The sequence below is a fragment of the Bombus pascuorum genome, chromosome 2, assembly GCF_905332965.1.
Source record: "Bombus pascuorum chromosome 2, iyBomPasc1.1, whole genome shotgun sequence".
Taxonomy (NCBI): domain Eukaryota; kingdom Metazoa; phylum Arthropoda; class Insecta; order Hymenoptera; family Apidae; genus Bombus; species Bombus pascuorum.
The window spans coordinates 4,244,346-4,267,317 of NC_083489.1; the positions used below are offsets into that span (position 1 = coordinate 4,244,346).

The window sequence follows — 22,972 nt, forward strand, 5'->3', positions numbered from 1 at the left end:
TACGCTCCTTCTTGTGATGGAAACTCTGCTTGGTTAACGAGTAATCGCCGCCTATAAGAACTAACGTCTTGCATGTCTTTTTAAACAGAGCTAACTTCTAACATAGGCAGCGAAAAACCTTCGAGTCAGACATTTAGTTAAAATTTTGCGCAGGTATATTTCTTCGAGTTGCTCGTAAATATGTATAGCATATCGTATTTTAGAGTCAAATGCTTAATAGTTTTCGAAATATCCACGATCATGATAGAAGGAAGTCGAAGCATTCAGGTTTTCCCTTTATGTTATAAAGGCCCTACTCCTTTTTCAAGGAAGATAATTTCCAATCTCTAAAAAGAGTGCAAAAACTTCGGGTCAGCGATTTCATTGAAACTTTCCATTCAGCAAAATTTTCTCGCTCCATTTATATATACAGTCCCGAATTAAATATTATAGAATGAAGTATTTACTTATCGTTAATGTTTCACTATTGTAAAATAAAGTTGTGGCATCATGTGTTTATTTTTTTTATTTTCTTCATTAATAACGTTTCGATATAAACTAATTTGCAATGGGAAAGTTTTCTGGAATAAATTCATAGATGATAAGTCGCTAGAGTACTAGCAGAAAAGTACACACAAGGTATGTTCGCAGTAATGTCTATGGATATACATATGTATATGCGGTAGAAATCACTGGTGAATTAAGACCTAGCAGGAGTTCTTTTTATGATGTAAGATGAAATAAAGGAAGGCGGATATGATACATAATAGTACTTCTTATCATTGTTCTACATATATCTGTCTTCTTGGTAACAATAGGTTATGTGGTTTCTTAATTAGAATCGTTCTTTACAACGGGAACTCTTTCATGATTTTCTCATGACGTTCTGACTGTTCTTTGTGTACATACATTCACATATGATCGTTTTTAAGAATATTCTAATATCGCACGATCCTTTTGTCTTCTATTAAAAACTTCCGTTGTGAAACTTGCTAAGGATAATTCTTGTAACATTGCACGTGTTATACTCGAGAGAATATACCTTTCATTAGACAATATTATCCTTCTTCGACGACAGGTGTTCTCCGTTTCACAGATTTAACCTTCGATTGGTAATATAATTAAAAACTCATCTGGACATAATTAAAAGATCGTATTTGAAACTTCACTTTTATTTCCACGGTATCATCCTGTTCCATTAATTTCATTTTCCTGTATTTAATTCTTTTTATTAAATAATTATTTGTCTTGCATAAAAGAAGGTTTCATTCTATTTCCAATCTTACTTATCAGATCAGAGAAGCTAATTACAACCATAATGTAATTGAAAATTTATTGGTGTTGCCACTAGTGTTACATTGTATCAATGAACACATTCATTGCGTAAGATACGGCCAACTCTTTCCTAGATTTTCCTTATCCTAAGGATGAGATTTTAATTAATAGTACTTAACATACTGTTTATCGTGTCGTTTCTTTTCTTCAATCTCTTTGCGCAAACGCATAGATTTAAAAACACAATAGATACTTACAATTAAGATCTAACAACAAGTAAGATAATTAAATGAACGCAACGTATAGATACATCAGTAGCAGTGGAAGTGTCAAAAGTTAAAATCTCGTATTTGTAATGTACTTTGCAGCATCTTTCTAAATAAAATTCAATTTATTACTGTTTACGTGATAATGATCCTAATTTGCATTATCAATGTGATCAATGGATTAACGCGGAGAATATTCTTCGGTTAGCTGTGCAGTTCAGTAAAGAATCTTCTACGAAATTGAGACAAAAGGGATGGAATCGAAGCTGAAACTCGTGTTTCATTCGAAGAATCGATTAATTTGCATTGAAACAGTTTGATTGCAATTTGTCTGTCCACGGGAGCGCAAATGGTGCGTGAAAAGTTTGAAATGTCAGAGCCAACCGAGGGAAAAGTATAATAAAAACTATCGCCAAAGCGGGTTGAGTACATGAAAGGACTTATCAAACGCGGCTGAATAATTAAGATAAGTAAGTAATTTCCGTGTTGCATTGGAGATAAGGGGTCTGCTAATATACACGGTGATAATAAAAGTTCACCATTATGTGAATGCTAGCCGTGAAATTACAGTTATTATGTTCTAACTTCCGGCAAACTGATAATTTACATTGAATTATACTCTTAATTGGACGATAAAACTGGCTATTTGGATGTCAAGTACCTGTGACATTTACGATCATTGACTCTCTTGATTCCTGATAGAAACTTATTAACGTGCGATATAGAAATAATGTTATGTTTACATGACATATTATTTATTCGTTCGGCATTAATGTGATTTAACTAATAAATATAGAATTTATCCATAATTTTAGAGGAAAGGTAGTATTATTAAACTACCGTAGAACATATGCGTAAAAAAAAACAATCTAAAATACTTGAGAAACTATTTACTGAAAAAGCTTCATTAAGTATATGCATATATCAATTCATTCAGTACGTTTAAAACCATCTTTGGTATGTCTTATCTGTAACATTGGACTGATATTATTTATTAAAAAAATAATAATAATAAAATTGTTTATTCATTTTATGATGCATTTATTACTTTATGTTGCCACCGTAACATTAAACGAAAACTGCATGTCGATGTCGCTGGCAATTTAAATGACCAGATTTGATCAAATGTATTTAACCATCCCTCATAAAATTATTATGGCGTCATTTGTAATGATCACCACGGCAGTCAGCACGTTGAATAAGACAAAATTTGTTAATACAAATTTAAATAACTTCTATACTAGACGTTCTTTAACATATTGCTGACAACTACGTATTCTAAGATATAATTATATATCTATTCAATCCTCTCGATAAATACACTTACGTTTTATGAGATTAATGTGTTTCTACTGTCATCGTAAGTAAGTATATATGTATGTAATGTCGTAAATCTCCGGATAATTCAGGTGATCGATTCTGAAGTCTGAAAATCGAGTTTATTGTGAAAATATTTAAATGAAATACAGGTGTGAACAACAATTAACATCAATCTATAACAGTAAACAATAAATAACAAGTTCTGTGCAATGTCTACCTGAAAATCAAGAATCGATTTTCAACGTCCTGAGCTATCGATCTTTCTCCGTCAATCTTCAATGTTTTAAATAATTATTCTGTGATCTTGTCTATCTCTGACGTTGCTCTCTATCCGTCCGTTTGGGAAATGAGTGTCTCTCAAAATGGTTGTCCGTAAAACGAAAGAAGGTCGCTCTGTCCGTGAAACAAAGAAAGTCGTGCTATCCGTAAACAGAGAGAGTCCCTATCACACGTGAACTCTAGGGAGTTTACATGTATATACAATAATATACGTTCAGGTTTCATACGGCAACCTATACATCGTATATAGAAAAGCTGCACTTAGCAAATCTCTTTTTATCGCAAAGCAATTTCACACAAAGCTTCATTCATCGAAAGCACACGTACGTACGTATGTTTATGGCTGGTCATCGAACAAAATCGTCCCTTAACTGGACAAAATGATCCCTTAACGGTGCAAACCGCACACTTGCAACAGCTGATGTAATTGGTCACCGCTGATAGTTCGTTGTATCACTGATTTATATCGGCGCTATCACAGAGTCGTGACACGAAATTTTTCATCTTCGTGGCAAAACCGTGATCCGTCGATCGATTATATTGCACAATTAGATCCTTCTGTCTCTCTCTTTTCCTCTCTCAAATGTACAACGAGGGGATGAACACATCGATGAACTCGTCGTCCGATCGAACGAGCGGTGGCCGGCGTATAATTACTGCGATGACCTTAAAGTCGGCCGTGCAGGCGTCGAACGGTTTTGAAAGTTAGAAAAAATGTCGGCGCGTAATTTCGTCGTGGAACGTGGCTGACATTTAGAACACCCGTTACAACGACATTCACCAACGTCGCGAGCTAGCTGGAGCGAGCACACGCGTGTTCGCTCTTATGCCCACGCGTGCTTCAGCCGTATTATTAACGCGACTAATTATCGATATTATGGTTGTTGGTGGAATAATTAATCTGTTGATCGTCTCTTAAGCAGAAACTTGTACGATTTAAAGTGGAATTAAAAGTTGATAGAGGCACACTGATTTTAGTTAAATCAATGTTGGTGTTTGTAAATATATATATATCTCAGCGAAGATATAAGAGAATATAATTTATTTAACAAATATAGAACGACACGCGTAGAAAGATAGAAGATACGCGAATAAAGAAATTATTCTGTCCAAATTATTGATAATCTGAGTTAATTCGTCTTCTCTGGTTAACAAGGTACCGACCGATTTACGTAGAATGTGTATAGAGTCAAGCGAGAGATATTTTATTAAAAGAGTCTGAATCCTTTCACACAATTGAACTAATATTATTATACGAGCCATAACTCGTTAGTGATAATAAATTCTCTTTAAAAAACCGTACCAAGTTTGATCATAGGACGAGTTACTTATATATGAATTTTACAAATTACAAAACTTAAATTGTAAAACTTGTTTCTACAACAAAAGCCTTACGCAACATGCAATCTACAACTTGCTTCTCATCATTTCATAAACAGTATTTGTTACTGAATTATTGTGCAAGGAACACTGATCTGCTAATAAGATTCTTTCATCTTATTCCGTCATTTCGTGGCTGTATCTCTGAGAGAATGTCGACCATAATGTCGTGAGAAATAGGCGTGGACCTGGACGAAGGAGAAAAACACGGACAGGGGAAAGTCAGGACGACATAACGGGTCTTGATAATTTCGGGATATCGGGAATCCGGATCGACGAGTGGTTAGGGTGTACATTGTACGTTGTACATAGGTCTGTTGTGCACGGTGTTAGAGACAAACCGGCGCTCGAAGGCTGCCAGGTTAAAAGGCCGAGGCGGTAAATTATCCGGCACATACCGCGTGGCCGAATGAAATTAAAGCGTGCACGGGTAATGAATCAGCGCGGGGAAATGGATTTTGATGCGAATTTAATTGAGGCGATCCATGAGATGATCGTGAGAAATTCGCCATTTAAACCAAACGAAAGAGAAAGTATGATACTTTGATTTTCAGAGGATGTACGTACAGAAATTTAGGTACAGCCACTCACAAACATTCGCATATTGTACAAAATATGATTTAATTAAATGTTATTTAAATAAATCGTATCTTGTTTATTTTATTGCTTCAGAGTTTAAATACGTTTTATTGGATAACATTTGATTTCGTTATTCGTTGTTTGGAGAATATTCTTACTCGTTCGTTGGATTTATATAGGACATTTTAATATATAGATAATTCATTACAGGTAAATTTAGGAATCGTTAACGCGTTGAAGGATGTTGACAGCTATTTGTATCTTTGAAGTAAATATATGTTTCTCGTGGATTAATTGTCATCTTGTTTGTCATCATATCGTATACAACATACTGTTCGTATTCGATTCAGTCACAGATCTTTTGATCGTTTACACCTGAGAAGTAAATGTCATGCAACCTACAGGTAAGGAATAAAATTGTCCTTCGAAGACTTGAACGAGAGTGGAACTTGATTTCTTGTATATCAATTAGGATAACTAATTAGAAAATTATAGTCATTTATGCATTAATATTATACATCAATTAATTAGAAGTTTTACATAATGAAAAAATTGTCAAACTTCTATATAATAAAGTAATCGAGTATACAAATCACCGCAATTGACGTTCTCCAAAATCTAGCTCTTATGACGTTCATTAGAGTCCTAATAATTTTAAAACAATGACTACTCGATCATCGATCAATATTTCCTGTATTGGATACTCCCGAAAAGTAGTTTCTTTTCGTTCTGAAAAATATCAGATTTCTATAACACCTGCCGGTGTCGTTAAAGAAATCACTGTACAACTCGATCACGAACAACATTAACGGAACTTCTAAAAACAACCACTGCATCGTTTCTTATACGCACAATCATTTCTTCCTACAAAACACCATTCAACACAGGCAAATTACAAACACGGCTTACCAACAACGACTTTTACCCTTACTCGTCCTATATGAAGTCATCTTAACACGATCGTTCCCGAACCGGGCGAAAACGATTGCCAGTTGCGAGTTGGACCTTGGCAGAAGGATGACGAAAAACTGAGTTCGCGCGGCATGATCTCTCTGGTTCCTCGTTGGGTCCGTGCGATTCGGACCGAGACCACTGAATGAAGCTCGTCGACGATATAAGAAATAAATAAAGACGCGGGCCATAGGGAGCAGCAGCCGCCTGGTACCGGTTGCGACGTGGTCACACGTACTTCCAAGTAAGAGCCGCGGACAAAGTTGCATGCGAATGAAGCTCCGCTGACCAAAACGGGCATTCTGCGACGACTGGCTGGCCCGATGGCTCCCCTTTTCTTCGGGATCTCTCGTCTTGGAATACCGTACAGTTCCTTCTTGCTGCCTGCTTCCGAGGAAGCCGCTTTCTTTGGACTTCTCTTCAGCGTCTTCGCACGATGCTCACACTCCTTGCCGCGCTGCCACTCCAAGATCAGGCTTAGCTTCGCGTTAGAGCTCGATTCAAGGAAAATCACCAGCAGCGATATGGTTAACAGGTTCGCGAGTACAATAGGGTCTCGTATAATGTAGTTAACACATTGCTACTGCTTCCGTATAATTTTATATTTATATCACAAGCTTTGGTAATATTGCGATGTAATCTCTTAACTTCAACTTCGTCAATAAGTATGAAGTTCATTTTGTAATTACAACATCCATTTAAGCTTGTGTTAAGTGTGTTAGGTGCTCTGTGACTTATGCTCGATAGTGTATATAGGATGCCTTCGTAGTTCAGGAGATATTCAGGTTGCATTCTTCAGTTTCTTTGTTTCGTGTGAGTGTATATTCTATGGACACGGTGAAGATACGTGTGGAAGAATATGTGGTATAGAAAATCGTGATAAAAAGTGACGTGAGAAAGAAATGGTCTTTTAACATGTTCATCTGTTTTTTTTTCTGTATTTAATTACAGAAATTGTATATGAAAGTTTAAAACCAATGAAAATTGGAAAGCATTTTATTCGTCAATACGTCCATATATGTATGTAATGAACATCAAGTATATATCCATTTCGAAGAGAGATACGAGGCTGGAAAATAATTACAATAAACTTACCATATGAGTCTTGTATAATTTTTTCATACAAGGTCCATCTACAAAATTGGCTAGTATAAAGCTACGAAACTCTATCGAATAACCAAACTAGAAATTATATCAAACTACATACCCAGTGGACAAAATGTTACACACAAACATGCAATCACACAAATACAAATTACCAAAGTTCTCCAACCTGAGAACTAACAAATAGATCAATAGAACGATCAATTAATATTAATATCAAATTACCTCAATACGTATTGTCTACGACAGACCGACCTATCTTTCACAAGCAAACTACCATATCTAATCGCTTGACCGAGGATTTTTATGCGTTTACAAGAAATTAGAAAGCGCAAAATCGTACAGAATTACTATTATTATTATCTCGGATAATACGGAGAACCAAAATAACAAATCATCCAAAATGTTACAATATTTACCGAGCGAAACAAATCTCCGCTTATATTCCATTTCTTCAATTGCGTTCGTGAAAATATGTATTTGCATAAATATCCGTAATCTACTAGTCACTAAAATTCCTTCCATTCGCACCTCGCGTCTCTAAAACTACGGCAATGGGCCGAATCAAGCCGTTTAGCACGAACCGTCCGAAAGAAAATCAGTTGTGCAAAAGTGTGACGCGAAAACAAGGTCAATGTTGCGGTCAGAAACGCGGTTACGTAAAGAGGAAGAGAAGGAAGCGGCTCGAACGATCGGGGGGCTTAGGTTCGAGCACGGTTTTCGACACGGAGCTTCCAGGAGGAGGGCGTCACGGTTCTCGGGAACGGAGGAGAAGCACGGAGCTGGCGTCGAAGGTGGGAACCTTCGAGGAATCTCTAATAAACACCACCATTGTATGCTAATCCATAAATATGCTCTGACTACGGTGCAAGCTCGCGTACAAACCAGCTGCGCCGTACGTGCGTGCGTACGCGCGTTTTCTCTCGGCCAATCGGCTTCCCCATGCATACCAACGCTACGGGTATCTCGTGGTTGTACATAATAATATGATCTTCACGACGACGTTGTCTACGATCAGGCATTTTTACCATGGACCTACCTCGATTTCTTCCCTAGTCATTCTTCCTTGAACGTTGGATAACTTCAAGTTAACTTCTTCGTTAGTGCCTTCGTTGAAACTATGAGATTTTAGTGGATAATAAAGGCTTGTGTGAAAAATATATAAAATAATGGTATAGAAGGATATAGAGCGATCCGTATATTGAAATTCTGGTGAAACAATTTTTTAGGCTTGAAATATTAATGAAAGGGTTGACGTTTAACCCTTGAGTGATATCATTGGTGGTTAGATTTATAGGTTGCTACAGTAATTTTGGATATTTACTATTATTGCAATTTGTGTCCGATATTCCGTGCAAAAAAGGTTATTAAAGATTCTAATCAATGATTTATGGAATATAGAGTGTAAAATGAAATTAACAATGTCGATTGAAGATTAGATTTCATTACTTTAAACTTATATTTGATATAAAAATAGAATATTTTGTGCGAAGTAGAAATCTTGAGAAGCTTATTTATTAAGTTACTGTCTTTTTTAATTTTTCAACGAGATGTTTGACATCGTCTGATATTTCTTTCTGAATTTGACCTTAATATCTCGCAATTATTTTATGCTAAATTTTTTGCTCACTAATCCATCCGTTCATCAGAACCTACCAGAATGCAATATTTTCTATTAAAATCTACATTGAATGAGAATATCTGATAATTGCACAACTGAGAGTCGTATTAAAATGTCACGGCGCAGAAGAAAGGAGCAAATAATAAACTCTTTACGATTGGTTAACGAGTATGTCCTGACACGAGACATATAAAGCAACGCGACAGTTCGATCGACGGCTGTTCGACAATCGATCGGCCAATAAATTAGCAAGAAACCGTTTCACAAGGCACCGAAACTGCGAGCACAGTAGTATTTCCAGGCGTAATTTACATTCCAGCCCGCGGACACGTACGATCCGATCGATTTGCATAATTTAATCAAGTGCGAACACAGCTCGATGTTTGACTGACCCAGTATACACCTGTTTACGTAAGTTTCAGCAACCGGGAACAATCCACTTACCGAGAGGTATTAAGTTCTCGTCACACTTTTTGCGCGTGGCGCTTGCGCGTCCACTCCTCCTGAATTCATTATTTTATGCATTAAAATTTTCTTTGAAAGCAATTAAAATCAAAACATTGGAGGTTGTTTAAAAATTTAAAATTTTGTAGAACGGTGACGAACTAGTTGTGAAAACTTGAATTCCGTACAAAAAATTTACATGTATATGTATATCGAATAGTTTATAATTTAATTAATTTTTCTTATAATCCTGTTATGTATATAGTATGATTTGTATGGAAAAGCAAAGTATAGAAAATTGAATTAAATCCATGTTGAAGTTGAAATTATTTGATATGCTTTTAATTAAATTTTAATTTTGCAGTTTCTGCTCTATTAAATTTGAAAAGAAAGGATGAAGTGTAATATTATAAAATAAAATAGTTTATTTGCTGATGAAATATTTCGTACACCTGAATCTATAGACAATATACGCTAATTTTATACCATTTTGAAGGATGAATTATTAAGATGAATCATCATTTGATGAAGATTAAGATGCATTATAGAAAGTCTTAAACAAATGTAATATAGTATCAAAGACGTACAAGTTTGAACCATTTCGAACTAACAATAGGCTAATTAATAAAGTTTCTCTACGAAAACATAAATATTAGCAAGATGAATGTTCTCGTGTAGGTAAGAGCCATTATACAGTTGACGTACTACATCACTTTCATTTGAAGCAGTAAATATACTTTACTCGGGGCTCTGCACAATGCTGCTTTGTATGAGATCAGTAAGCAACTACTGATTTATTTCATTGCCATTCTAAATACATTTTCTAGTAATAAACTTTCAGAGGTATTTCAGTCTGTCCAATTCTTTTTTTAATTTACACCATTCTCATCCTTAGAATTTCCATTAACATTATCCTTCTATTCGATCACTAATCACGAAACTTTTACTTCTGTCATACGTATATTTCTTCATACATAAATCTCCTAATACCTTTCCTCGTATATGCAGGAATATCAAATAGCTTCATATAAATTTTCTACGTATTAGGTAAGGAATTCAGTAAAGAATAAAGAAAAACAGCAAGTATATTCCGATGATAATTAGAATTACAGAATTGCATCGGTATTTAATTATTAGATTGAAAAAATTTACGCAAATTTTGAACACGATCGATGAAATAAAATCTAAATGGACATTTTCTTTAGCTTATTAAATATTATAACGAACGTTATATCTTAAATGTTTCGTATATTTTTTGCCAGTACACTACTGTGTATTTTTTCTCGTTAAATTTTGTAATTTCTTATAAACAAAATTCACAGTCTACCAATTAGGGAATAACGCTTTATGTCACAAAAAGATTCAACGAATTTTATTTCTTCAGTCATAAAAATTTATTTGGTCAATTAAATTATTTTATTAACATTCCTTGCTTTTTTCTATTACGCTACGATTAAAATACGCTATAAATAGGCTAATTTAAAATTCATCTACTCAACATCAATATAGTTGCTTAGTTTTACTATTTTCTAAAATTATCCTACGTTTCACGATTTCCTAATTTCGTTTCCAATCTCCTGGCATGGTCACGCGGACGTAGTTCATGGTTTTACGATTGCTCCGAAACGAGAAACATTTTTCTCGGTTTGATTCTCGGGAAAGGTGTTACGAGTTTAAAGTTAGGAGAGATTTATATCGTTTCCGACGCGGCTACGCCTACGAGATTTCGAGTAATCGATGTTTAAGAGTCCTAAGCCGATCATGGGAACGAGCAGTTTGTTCGTATTCAGAATGGCCAACGTGTTTGTCACCTACGCTCTTCCTTCTTAATTTTATGCTGCGAGATCTCCTGACTGACGTTTATTGAAATCTTCATGCGAGATTTATGGGTGTATATTTAATAGAGACATTCTGTCTTATACTACAGTTATGTTCATCTGCAAATTTTATTGTACATAAACTCGACAGATTCTCAAACGATATGTTTGTCAAACTGCAAATTAAATACAAATTGAGATTATACAAGTGGGTGAGTTAGAAACTGAGCATTAGGTTACTTTCCTACTTTTATTGCAAAGGTGACGTGTCTCATTGCGGATGTGTTTGTACAAATTTGTATTTCTCTAAACATTATTAACTCTTTCAACGTGGAATCTTTTTTAGTCTGTAAGAACAATTATTAACTGTTTTATTCTTTATTAACTGTTAGTTACGCAGACTTCTTTTTGAAATGGTTTTCTAAGAAGATCATAATACACTAGAATTTTTAAGTTTTATTAAAGACAAGCACATTTATCGGTTAATTACCAACTTACTAAAATTTATCGCTTATATGCAACACCGAGTACGACAAAATTAAAGAAGTGGGACATAAATACAAATTTGTTCTACCTTTTAAATATTATAATGAATACTTTGAATATTAACGTGTTTCTTATATTCAATTTCCCTACGATATTGATATTAATACGTTTACATCAATATCCTAGCGATTAAAAGCACAAGTTGTTAAGGTACTTGACATAATCAATATTTTACAATAAAAGCACACAGATAATTTTCACAATAGAATCTAATTATCTTTTCAATATTTTTTAATACCGTTAATGTCGCGAGAAGAAATTTTGTTTTTGGTGAACCAACGGAAATATAATCTAAAGATATAATCTCTGTAACAGCCTGAAATCGGCCTAAAATTCGAAACGTACATTTCCACACATACATTTCGACTTCAGAAAAAGCTATTTGGAAATAGACACGGGATAGCATAGCAGAGGAGTCACTTCTGGTAATGACGCAAGATCTCTATATTTTCTCTCTCTTCCTCGTTTTCTCATATCCCTTTTTCTCCGTACTTTTCAAGAAACGTTGAACGAAACCGGCGCGGTTTCACGTTAATAAGTTCCATGCTGAAAAGTACCACATTAGAGGTACTGCAGATCATTAGAGGCAGAGGGAGGGGCGGATGTAAGGGGCCCCATTAAGTACCTCTAACCAGGACAGAGACTTACACGCCGCCAAACGTTAAGCCGCATTTACACCAAACCGGTCGAACCACAAACTTCCACGTAATCCCCCAAAAAAGCCTCGAAAAGCAACGTTCCGTGTCGTATCTCGTTGGTTTAATACGTAAATACCGCGTTCATTCTTCTGTGCTCGTAACAGTTTATGATCGTTGATGGATCTGATGGATGAGAGATAAATGAGATTTTTTACATCGAAGCGTAATGTTTATAATATTTTTCTTTATTTCACGTTCGATGCTATCAAGACAATTTTTAAACGAACCTGATGAAATTGTAAAATGTCCTTCAATTACATATTACGTTATATTAGTACGGAATATATAGAAATTTCTTATTACGTTATACTAGTTTACGTAATGTACGAAATGTCTGATTTTCAATAATTCATAAAACTACATTGAATTCTGAAACGATTACGTTTATGTACGTAAATGTTAAGAAATTCTAGGAAAACAGAAATGAACGAAAGTAACAAATTCTCAGCTTTAAAATTGTATTGTATCTACAAGTATAAAAATATTATATTTATATTTAATATCGAAAATATACGATCTCCGTAACTGTCCAGTAGCATATAAAAATATCGATATTTATTTAAAAAAAAACTTGAGTTATTTAGAAACCTAATGGAACAAAATGGGAAGTTTTATATGTTAAAATGTAATTTATATGTACGTGTGTCATAATATTTCAAAGTATGGATGATGTCATCGCCGAAGTATGGAGACATCAGTGAAACCGGAAATATCGCGTTTCCTATCTTTATTACAAAATTAACGCGATAAGTGGCAAGCTACGATTCGAAGGATTGCATAGTATTGCCTGCAACTATATAGTATATGTCATGAAAAAGCTTGAAACGTTACGGTCGGTGATTCGAACGTAGTTGATCGCTTTCATATTACTTTTTCTCCTCGTGACGTTCGTTGCGCATAAATTTCAACTTGACGACTCAAATGATCTCTTAATCGCAATGCTCTCCTATTCTCCTTGAATTACAAACGACAAATTCCAAGAAACAACCATAACCCGTAACATATAAGACGCGCTACCATGGTTTAATAAAAACAAAAACCAATTCTTCGAAAGCAATCTCTGCGCATATGTACAGGAGGAATATCTTTATCTCTCGACAATCGTATTATAATAACCTATAACAATCTTTTGTAAGGAAACAGTTTTCCTCGCTCATTATATTGCAAACTGTTGATTGTTCTTTAGCTATCTACGTTTTAAGAATTATTCACACGCGATGAATAATTTGCGTACTTAAAGACGGTGCATTGAAGAATTAGTATGATTTAATATTATCTCCGAAAACTTGAAAGAAATGGTACTTGTAAATCTTAGTTTAAATCCTACTAAAATATTCAGAGTAATGAACTTGTTATAATGTCTAGTAAACGAAACAAATTCCTATTTAGATCCCATTCATACAAATATGACTTTCTATAAATATCCTATCGATAACGCTTGAGGTATATTCATGCGTCAAGTGTCGAGTTCAATATTTGAAACTTTTTTCAATAAAGATAAAGAACCTCAACGGCACTCTTGCAACACGAACCGCTTGGTTTGCCAACGAAGAAATAGCAATAACAATTAAAAAAATCCTGCAAACCTAGCACTCACAATATCCAATAAGGTTGAGCGGTAACACGTGTCGCAACCCTCGTGATCGAGTGTCATATAACGCACAGTTGCATCGGCGGGCAGCGTTCGGATTTTGTTGCAAATGCGACATAAGGTTCACGGAGGTAGGCGCAGCACACGAACACGGCATTCGTTGCTGTCGTCGAGGCTCTTTGCACCTTGAGGAAATCACGATGTGGAGCGGTTGCGAAAAACGACGACGGCCGCGTCGGCGTAATGGCCGCACGGGCCGGCGTCTATTGCGGCGGCGGCGGCGGCGGCGGCTGCTGGCTGCTGCAACAACTGCACCAACAGCCAGAGCCCAAGCGAAAGGAAATCCAAAGGAAAGGGTAGCCGGAGAGCGCGCGCACGCCAGCCTATTTACTCTCGTCGCGCACAAAGAGCCGCACATAATGCGCGATTTATGCGCCACGTGTTTCTATGCTTCTACGTCCATTGTGCGTTTGTACTTTATCGACCAGCGTTTCGGCGTTCGTTCCTCGAGAAACGAGGAAGGCGAGAGCGACAGAGAATAAGGAGAGAACTAGGAAAGAAGGAAAACGAAAGGGGTAATTATTGGTGGACAAAGGAAATTTTAATTTTCGATGGTAATTGCCGTACCAAAGTAAAGAGACCGAACGTTGGAATTGATGAAGTGGGTTTTGATTTTTGGCTATTTTTTCTTGTGTTTTTTTTTGAAGATGTGATGGGAGTTCAAATCTTGTAATTTAGGAGGTTTTTTAAGTTTGGTATTTTACGTGGAGACTAAATTATCGTTTAAGTTACTGAATACTGAAATTAAGTTTGAAAGGAATAAATAGTTTATAGATAGTTCAAGTTTATTATAGAATTTTCAATCTTGTAAATTTCGAGATTGAATCGTGCCGTAAGTTACTGAAATACGAAGAATATTTTTAGCTTTTCAAAATCTTTATCATGACGTCCACAATTTTATGATCTTTGATTAAATATGCTCCTTCTGCGATGTAAGCATGCATAGATACATTTATAAGGATTACGTAACATAACGACTAGACTTATTGTTTAAAAAAATTGATATATATATATATTCTTTTGTTCTTTTATTCTGCTGGAAAAAGTTGAACACGCTCAAAGATTGTGTTACGTGCCTCTCAATTATCATCAGAAAGTTTCATTTTCGTCTAAAATTCCGGGAACATATAAAAGAATGATATCGAATAAAAAGAAACAAACTGTACACGAATAACAAAGAATTAAACAAACAAAGATATACGTTCGATCACATCGCGCAATATCACACTTCGTTACCTTTTGCTTCGAAACTTTTGATAATGATTCTCTCTTTGTCGACGTGAATGATGTTATAGCGTTCTAAATAAGGTGTTGTTCAGCGGGGCTGAACGAACGAGACGATATTGCGCCATGTTTTAATTTGCTCTACAACACGATGCGTAACGTCTTTGTTGCAAGAAGAGATATACGCGGTTCCATTTGGGTGAACAGGGTTAAGCGATGGCCAATGGATATTTAATCGAGCATCGTTTAAATAGATTTTGCGGCATTGTTTACGCCGACCTGGGATATTTGATACTTCATTAATCCCGCTGCAGATCTATTCAATTATGGTAATACAAAATCGTAGCGGTTTCAGCTACTGTGTATTATCTGGCTCCCTCGATGAATTTCAGTCGCGACGCTGACATCGCTTTTGCGGTATCATATTGTAGACATGAAACTGGATGACGTTGAACGTGTCCAATCGGAATATGAATAAAATTCAAGAACAGATGATAAATTTTGTTTTCTTTTTATTTTTCAGGCGGATGTAGAAACACGATATGATAGGAATCGTTCTTTTAAAATCTAAATAATTGAAACCGAATTTTTTTTATAGTTGTTCTTTGTCAATTACAAAACTAATTATACATTTGTTATTTAATATTGTATGATTAATGGCAAACAATTTAGAAGTCTTAGAAATACCTATCTTTCTTAATGTTAACGTACCTTAGAAATAGAGTCGTATCTTTTCCTTCAATTTCAGAGATTATTCGTAACGAGTTTTGAAACATTACGTGTGTATCTAAGTATGCATAAAATTGAAGTACCTGTTTGATTTACAAAATATCTTCTTCTATAAAAATATTTCGGTCTATTTCCAAGAAAGAAATATTTTTTACGTTCCACGTGCATTCTCGACTGTCTTTCAAACTTTACCAATGCAATCGCTATCGCCGTATCTCGTAGCATCCTTAAACGAAATATCAAACCATTCCATACAACGCGTACAATATATTCATCAAAAATGTTCACAGCAAGTATTCAAATATTTCCACGAGTCACCACGCTATACTTTTTTTATATTTCCAATCGCAGAGCATGCTGCAAAAAGCGAACTTAAAAAATCACTTTCGTCACGAGTCTTACTGCAACGAATTTCGAAATCAGCAGACCAAACGGAAATCACTTACAGACGTACCCTTGGTACACAAATACTCTGTCCCACGGGATGTTTATCATGCGGAGAGCGTCGCGTCGATGGGCAGCAAGAACGAGTCCGCGTTTCACAGCCGTCGATCGCAGCGGGGACGCGAATCGCGGCGCTGATTCCGACAAAAGCCGGCCTCGTAAAGTCGATTCGCGCGGACGCACAGGTGAAACCGTCCGACAAGCAAAAGCAACAGCAGCCAACGACAACAACAGCAACGACAACAACGTCATGGCAGCGTTCGCCTGTAACACGTGAACCGCAGTGGCACAGGCTCTCTTTCGAAACGCTTTAACGCAGCAACGGCCGCCCGCGGTGCGGTCCTTTGTCGTGGCGCACCGACGACCGCTGCAATGAGACATAAATTGCAATTAGCACCGGCGTATCTGCAACGCGTCCACAGACCGACTTATGCGCGCGGCCGGCCAACTCCCTTCTTGCAAGCGTGTCGCTAGTTCGATCGAACGACACGTTTTCCATCCACGGATAGATCTCCTCCATGATGGAAGAAGGTATAAGGTAGTTATTTAATATAGAAGAGTCAGCTGCATTGGTATTGACCTTGACACACATTGCTGGCCATAAGTATTAGGGTATCTACCGATATCTGACCCGTTTATTTCAGAGAGATACAATCGATGAAATTGTAATTTAAGATAAGCATCAACGAAGTACTGTGACAGAAAAATTTTAGAAATTCTACGAAATGAAGTTTGATTATTTTGACCTGCGAACAAGCCATCTTCCGGCGACTATTTCATACAAATTGAATACGTTTCACTGCTTTCGTTTTCATGCTATCTTATTATAAAGCTTTTTAGAAAGTTTTCTTTACGACTTGTGTGTGTTATAAAATATTATTTCCTCGAGATTTTCATTAAATATAACGAGTTCGATAGGATATGAGGCGCCTGCAAAAATGTAAATCTGCACAGATATCCTATTTATATGTGCAAATTTTACACAGTCATTAACAATTTCCAAATAATCAACGTTTAGAAAAAGATTAACGGCGGTACAATATCGTAATCGTATCTACAGACTTAAAACTCTACTGCCTCGCAAAACTCTCTCTCTCTCTTCTCTGTTGAAGTCCACTTAATTCATAAAGTAATGATACGAAAAACACTGTGTAATAACCCGAAGCCCCGATAAATATCATCGTCTCGCGAACTATCACACGAGAGCACAAATAACTGCTTGAAGCAAAAACATTTAAGAACGAAGTATCGATGCTCTATAATACCAAGAATCTATAAGAGAATTCCACAAATCGGTCGCAGTGTACTGCGATACTTCACAACGACAGGAGCGAGGAACAAAGAAGAAACAGAAACGTGTCCGCGTGGAGGCCGTCGCATTACGGAAAGACAATGAAAAGAAAATGCCGCGGAGTTCTTGTTAAGCCGAGCTATTATCGTTAATTAAATAGCGCCTTCGCTATCTCGGCTCACGTCCCGTCGCCGTGCCCGTGGCATTAAGCCCGTATGACACCGTAAAGACTTTAAGTCGCTGCTCGTTATCGGAGGAATGACAGACGCGTCCGTGCGCCAAGGAAAGGACAGGGCTGCGATCTCCATTCCGGAGCCATCGTGTTATCCGCGATCGCTAAACCGTTCACGAAAAGGAAATAAAGAGCAGCGTAATGTGTACGTGTGTGCAACAGAACCTTTTCTCGAACTTTAGATCCTTTAGAGAATTTTTAATTCGCTGGAATAACTGCGATCCATTTTGTTGTTACGGATCCCTAAATCGAGTCGATGGCAATGTTGATGGGAAATGTTTCTATCTTGATCTTCTTAGGTCTGCCAGGATATCTACATCTACTTGCTTAGACTCCGTGAACAGTTTTAAGTGGATTTTTTTAACAATTTTTGTTACGTAAGTGGTCTATATTTGTATATCGTATGTGCGATATTTATGCAAATTCGTACTTCTGCAGACGTAACTGAAGAAAGATAGAATCTAAGCAGAGAATTGTTGAGATATTAAAATGAATACTGATTATACTTTGGATATTTCATATGCGCGTTGGCATGTTTGATACGTTTTGCAGCTTTAAAATTTTGTAATTCTATTAAATGCAATGCGTGTTTCCCGGAAATGTTAATATGCTGCCAAATGTCTGACCGTGAAATCCTTTTCTACTTAATAGGACATTCATGAATTCTTCTGAGTCGTGGAAATGATGCAAAAACAAGATCGAAAAAATTGTTGTTTTTTCTTTAATAGATATTTTTCTAAAATATTATTTGTTGTATAAAAATTATGTAATTAAATGGGAAGTGATATTATTACATAATAATACTAGTATGATATCTAGGAAATAAGATAGAATGATAAAGAGTATATTGCTAAACTCTGGTAACGATAAACCGGTAGTATTGAAATAATAAATATAGAAAGTTTATTAAAACGGCTCGATTTAGATGCAATTCTAGGATTTTTGAAAATATTGCACAGTTCCTGCATGGAAGCAAGAGTAAATATGTCTTTATCTATCAAATGTTTGAACTAGATGTTCTATGCATATATTCTTACACAAGAGATTACATATTAAAGTCTTCAATCAGTATTTTAACGTCATTCTACGCAAAGTGCAATAGACATCTACATGTTGTTTATACTGAACGCTTTTGCTACAATTTCCAAGATTCAAATTCCCTTGTACGTATTTCATTATATATTTCATACATTATACATAATTCCGTTTGTACATATTCATTCGTATAAAAAGCAAACAAGAATATGACTAATTTACACGAAGATAAAAAAATAATTGCTGGAGGAAATAAAAATATTGATCAACATAGTGAATATTAATTACTTGATTATTGAAAAGTCTGACAAAAAATTAACGTAATTGATTTTTAAAGCGAAGGAAAGACCTGCTAGAAACTGAAAGAATATCAGGTATATCCACTCAATGGTCGTGTCGTACTGCACTCGATTTTGGAAAATTAATTTAATTAACGTTTGCGAAAAAAAAAAGAAAATAGCTGTTATGAACTGATAGGGGATTAGACATATTCGCTGTGATCGACGAGGAATGTTAATTCCATGGTTATGTTGCAAGGTACGCAGTTTTGAAAAACTTGGCACGTCCATTCGTGTGCCTCCACGATTGACATTTAAATCGCTACTTGTCATCGATAGAATGACCGGCACGATCGAACGCGCACGCGTAGAGAGCTACCGATTTCCATGGGAGATGTCTCCGTTTACAAATGAGGATCATTAAAATCCAAGTAACCCGCGAAGTACGACGCATGGAATTGTAAATGCTCGTCGTTAAACATCGCTGGCCAACTATTAGCCAAGATTTTGTACGAGCTGCTTGCCAAAGAATTACGCTCGTCAATTTTTTCTTAATCACTTGTTTTATGCACGTGTATCCTGAACAATGAAACTAATCGTTCATTTTATCGACAACAAATCATTTGACTCTGTGTCATAACAAAATTAAACACTGATTTATTCAAAGATGTATAAATATGTATATATCTTCAATGCTTCATAAAAAATGAATCGTATTAAATTGTGATCATTTATGCATATATGGAATATTCAAAGATATAGAATACACATAACGAATGTACAAAATAAAACTATATAATAAGATATACGAAATATATGAAATATGAAAAGCATAGTATCTACTCATTATGATATTCAATGAGTGAAACAAATTCTTGCGTAAGTTGCGTTTCTCTAATTATGTTTATAAAAGTGTAAATTTGCAGTTTAGTCATCCAGTCGTTATCTAATCAAAATTTGTACTCTTGGCATTTTTAACAACGTATAAAATAATTTTTGATAAAACATAATAACGGCAGTCTTGCATTTTCAATCGCATAATTTTCAATAATTCCAGATTTTGATCAATCACATTGTTTCGAATAAAATTACAGATTATTCGAACCCAAAGACAAATAATATTCTAGGATATTAGATTTTGTTAAAAGATTTGAAACAGAATAAAAAGAATGGAACACAACGTTCTGCATAAAAGATATTCGATAGGAGCTTTCTATCGAAGGAAAGAAGAAACGTAATGTTTTAGTTTTCGATGGAAACGTCGCTGCCTCTGAACATAATAATTCGTCTCGTCGTGACGTGTCGTTTTCAAACCTCCGTTCTATCTACGATCGCAGAAAGTGAAGGTTTCGAACTGGTATTCTGCGAATACCGCAACGAGATAAAGTGGCTTCGAGAAAGGCAAACAATTTTCTCGCAGCGGCGTTGCCTTAAATCCCGCGGAATTTTATTCCGCTTATCGTGGTTCGTTGCAGAACGATTCAGATCGGTCGATTAGAGTGGTTGTTGGCGAGCGTGTTCTTGATTCGCATGAACGCGATCGAACCACTCATGTGGATTCAATAATTCAAAACATCGATGTTTGATCGACGTACGTATGATCAGATGAATTCTATCTGTAAGAAATAGTCTTTCTTGTCTTTTAAATAATTTCCGAGTTTAACAATATCTAATGATGATTTTCTATCTTTATTTAAATTTACCATATATCTTATACGTTTTATTAGATGTTTATATAGGTTTGTAAATTTTCAAATGAATTATATGTACTCCGTTTACTTTACAATCGTAAATGTTATAAATGTAATTTATCATTGGTTGATTAAATCCAATTAAATGTCGAAAAAATATTTGGTTTACATACTGTTGAATACTAAAGATCGCTGATTATTATTAGCCTTAATGTTACATTTTTAATAATCTTTTGATACGACAAATTAAAAATTCTTTATCTCGATGTCAATTAGTCTCTGTGAGACGCTCGATCTCCCATTAGATTTGCACTATTATATCAGAATTGAAGTTATGAATCATCGCTCGTTAGTTTCAATCAGCATTGTTATCCGAGAGACGTCTCATTACTGAAAATTGTCCCAGAAAGAGCCTAATTTAGAGCATAGAAAATATGTGCTGGTTTCGTTCGTATACTTGTATGAGCCATATAAACAACGTAAATCCGTAAATTTGTACAATTTAGAGAAAGTTCTACATTCAGCATACTGGAAATTTATCTAATGATTTTAAGTCTGATAATTTCTCCTAACATTGTTAATAATTTGTAATATTCTGAAAAAAGATTCTCTGTTTGTCGTTAATAGGAATAATTTGAATAATTTACATAATTTGAAAATAAATGTCTTACATTCGTCATAGTTAAAATTTATGCGAAAATTATTGAAGATATGATAGTACATGAATATGGTAATCGTTATACGATAAATTTAATAACTCGTTAATAATTCGGAATATTGTTAACAACTTGTAATATTGCCAAAGAACACGTTCGACGAAAAGAATTCTCTTCTTCGGTATTAGCATTGAATACATTGGTACATTACAGAACTGAATACCCCTTGATGCAAACGCGAGTCGAATCGATTTAAGCGAGATATCGATGACTCATCAGTCGGCAAACATATCGTGTAACATTTCCACTATTGTACAGAGCAAAAGATTTTGACATGGTTGATAGCAATTCGTGATTATGGAACCGCCAATGATACTTTAACTTAGTTAGTCACAGCTTTCAGATCGAGATTTATAAACGTCACTTGAGTGGCACGTGACATTTAAAGTATCGGAACGTGTGTCGATTTTTACGAATATAGAGTAGCAAGTGTCAATTGCCGTTTAAACGGCGTCCATGTATATTTTTTCTTTAACGTTATGGCCTGTTATGCTGTTAACGGCACCTTCATATCGTACGTTTTCCTGTCAGATTAAACCGTGACGAGGTTCATTCGAAATCTTTTCCTCGTAGACGATACAAACAGTCCTGACATGCACTTGAATTCATTTATAATACTTTCAAAATACTATTGCAATCACAAAAAAGATTAGAAAGTAAACAACTACAAATATTAACATCGAACAAACTTCTTTCACTTTGATGAGTACTTGTAGAAAACTATGATCTTCCCATCTATCCATGTAAGTATCCTTGGCGTTTATCACGCCACTAACGACGATTCGAATAGTCTGAATTTCAAATAGATCGCTTAAAATCTTAGCGAATTACAAGCCAAATTACTTAACTTGACTCGAATAACCCCACCTTATCTATCTTAACAAAATTAGTCTGAAAAAGACCACCTAGCTTTATTCAGCGTACAAAGAAAAAAAGAAAAAAACCACCATCTCTAAAGGATTTCCGTAATCCGATTATTATCATCGAGAACGGGAGGGAGGGAAAGAGAGAGAGACAGAGAGACAGAGAGTAGAGCAGAACAGATCGAGCAACCAGATTTCGCGGGAGGTCGAAAAGGATCCTTCGTGTCGGGGACATTTGGATTTTTCCAGTTAGTACGGTATCGTACCAGGTACACCAGGTACCGTAACACGTTCCTCGTCTCGTCATATCGTGGAAGAACAAAGTCGAGCAGTCTCTTCGTTCGACTCCTCCTAGTCGAAGTCGACAGAAAAAGACACCGGTTGGTAGAGCGATAGCGACGGCAGCAACGCTCCAGCAACCAAAGGGCAGGGAGGAATGGTATTTCATATTTTACGGTCGACCGTGCAGGAAGCAGCCCGACTCACGAACTGGACAGTGCTCCTAGCTTTGATGGGGGACACAACATCGTCTTCGGCCTCTCGAGGATCACGATTCGGT

General features: G+C 35.8%; 1 protein-coding gene and 1 long non-coding RNA gene across 2 annotated transcripts in view; both read left to right on the plus strand.

The window, feature by feature from the left end:
• Window positions 1–22,972, plus strand: part of LOC132916353 (UPF0489 protein C5orf22 homolog) — a 424,949-nt gene that overhangs the window by 69,211 nt on the left and 332,766 nt on the right. The gene's annotated exons all lie outside the window — the stretch shown is intronic.
• LOC132916304 (uncharacterized) lies at window positions 17,416–19,220 on the plus strand. Its single transcript, XR_009660070.1, has 2 exons — window positions 17,416–17,975; window positions 18,130–19,220. It is a non-coding gene; the product is annotated as an uncharacterized LOC132916304 (long non-coding RNA).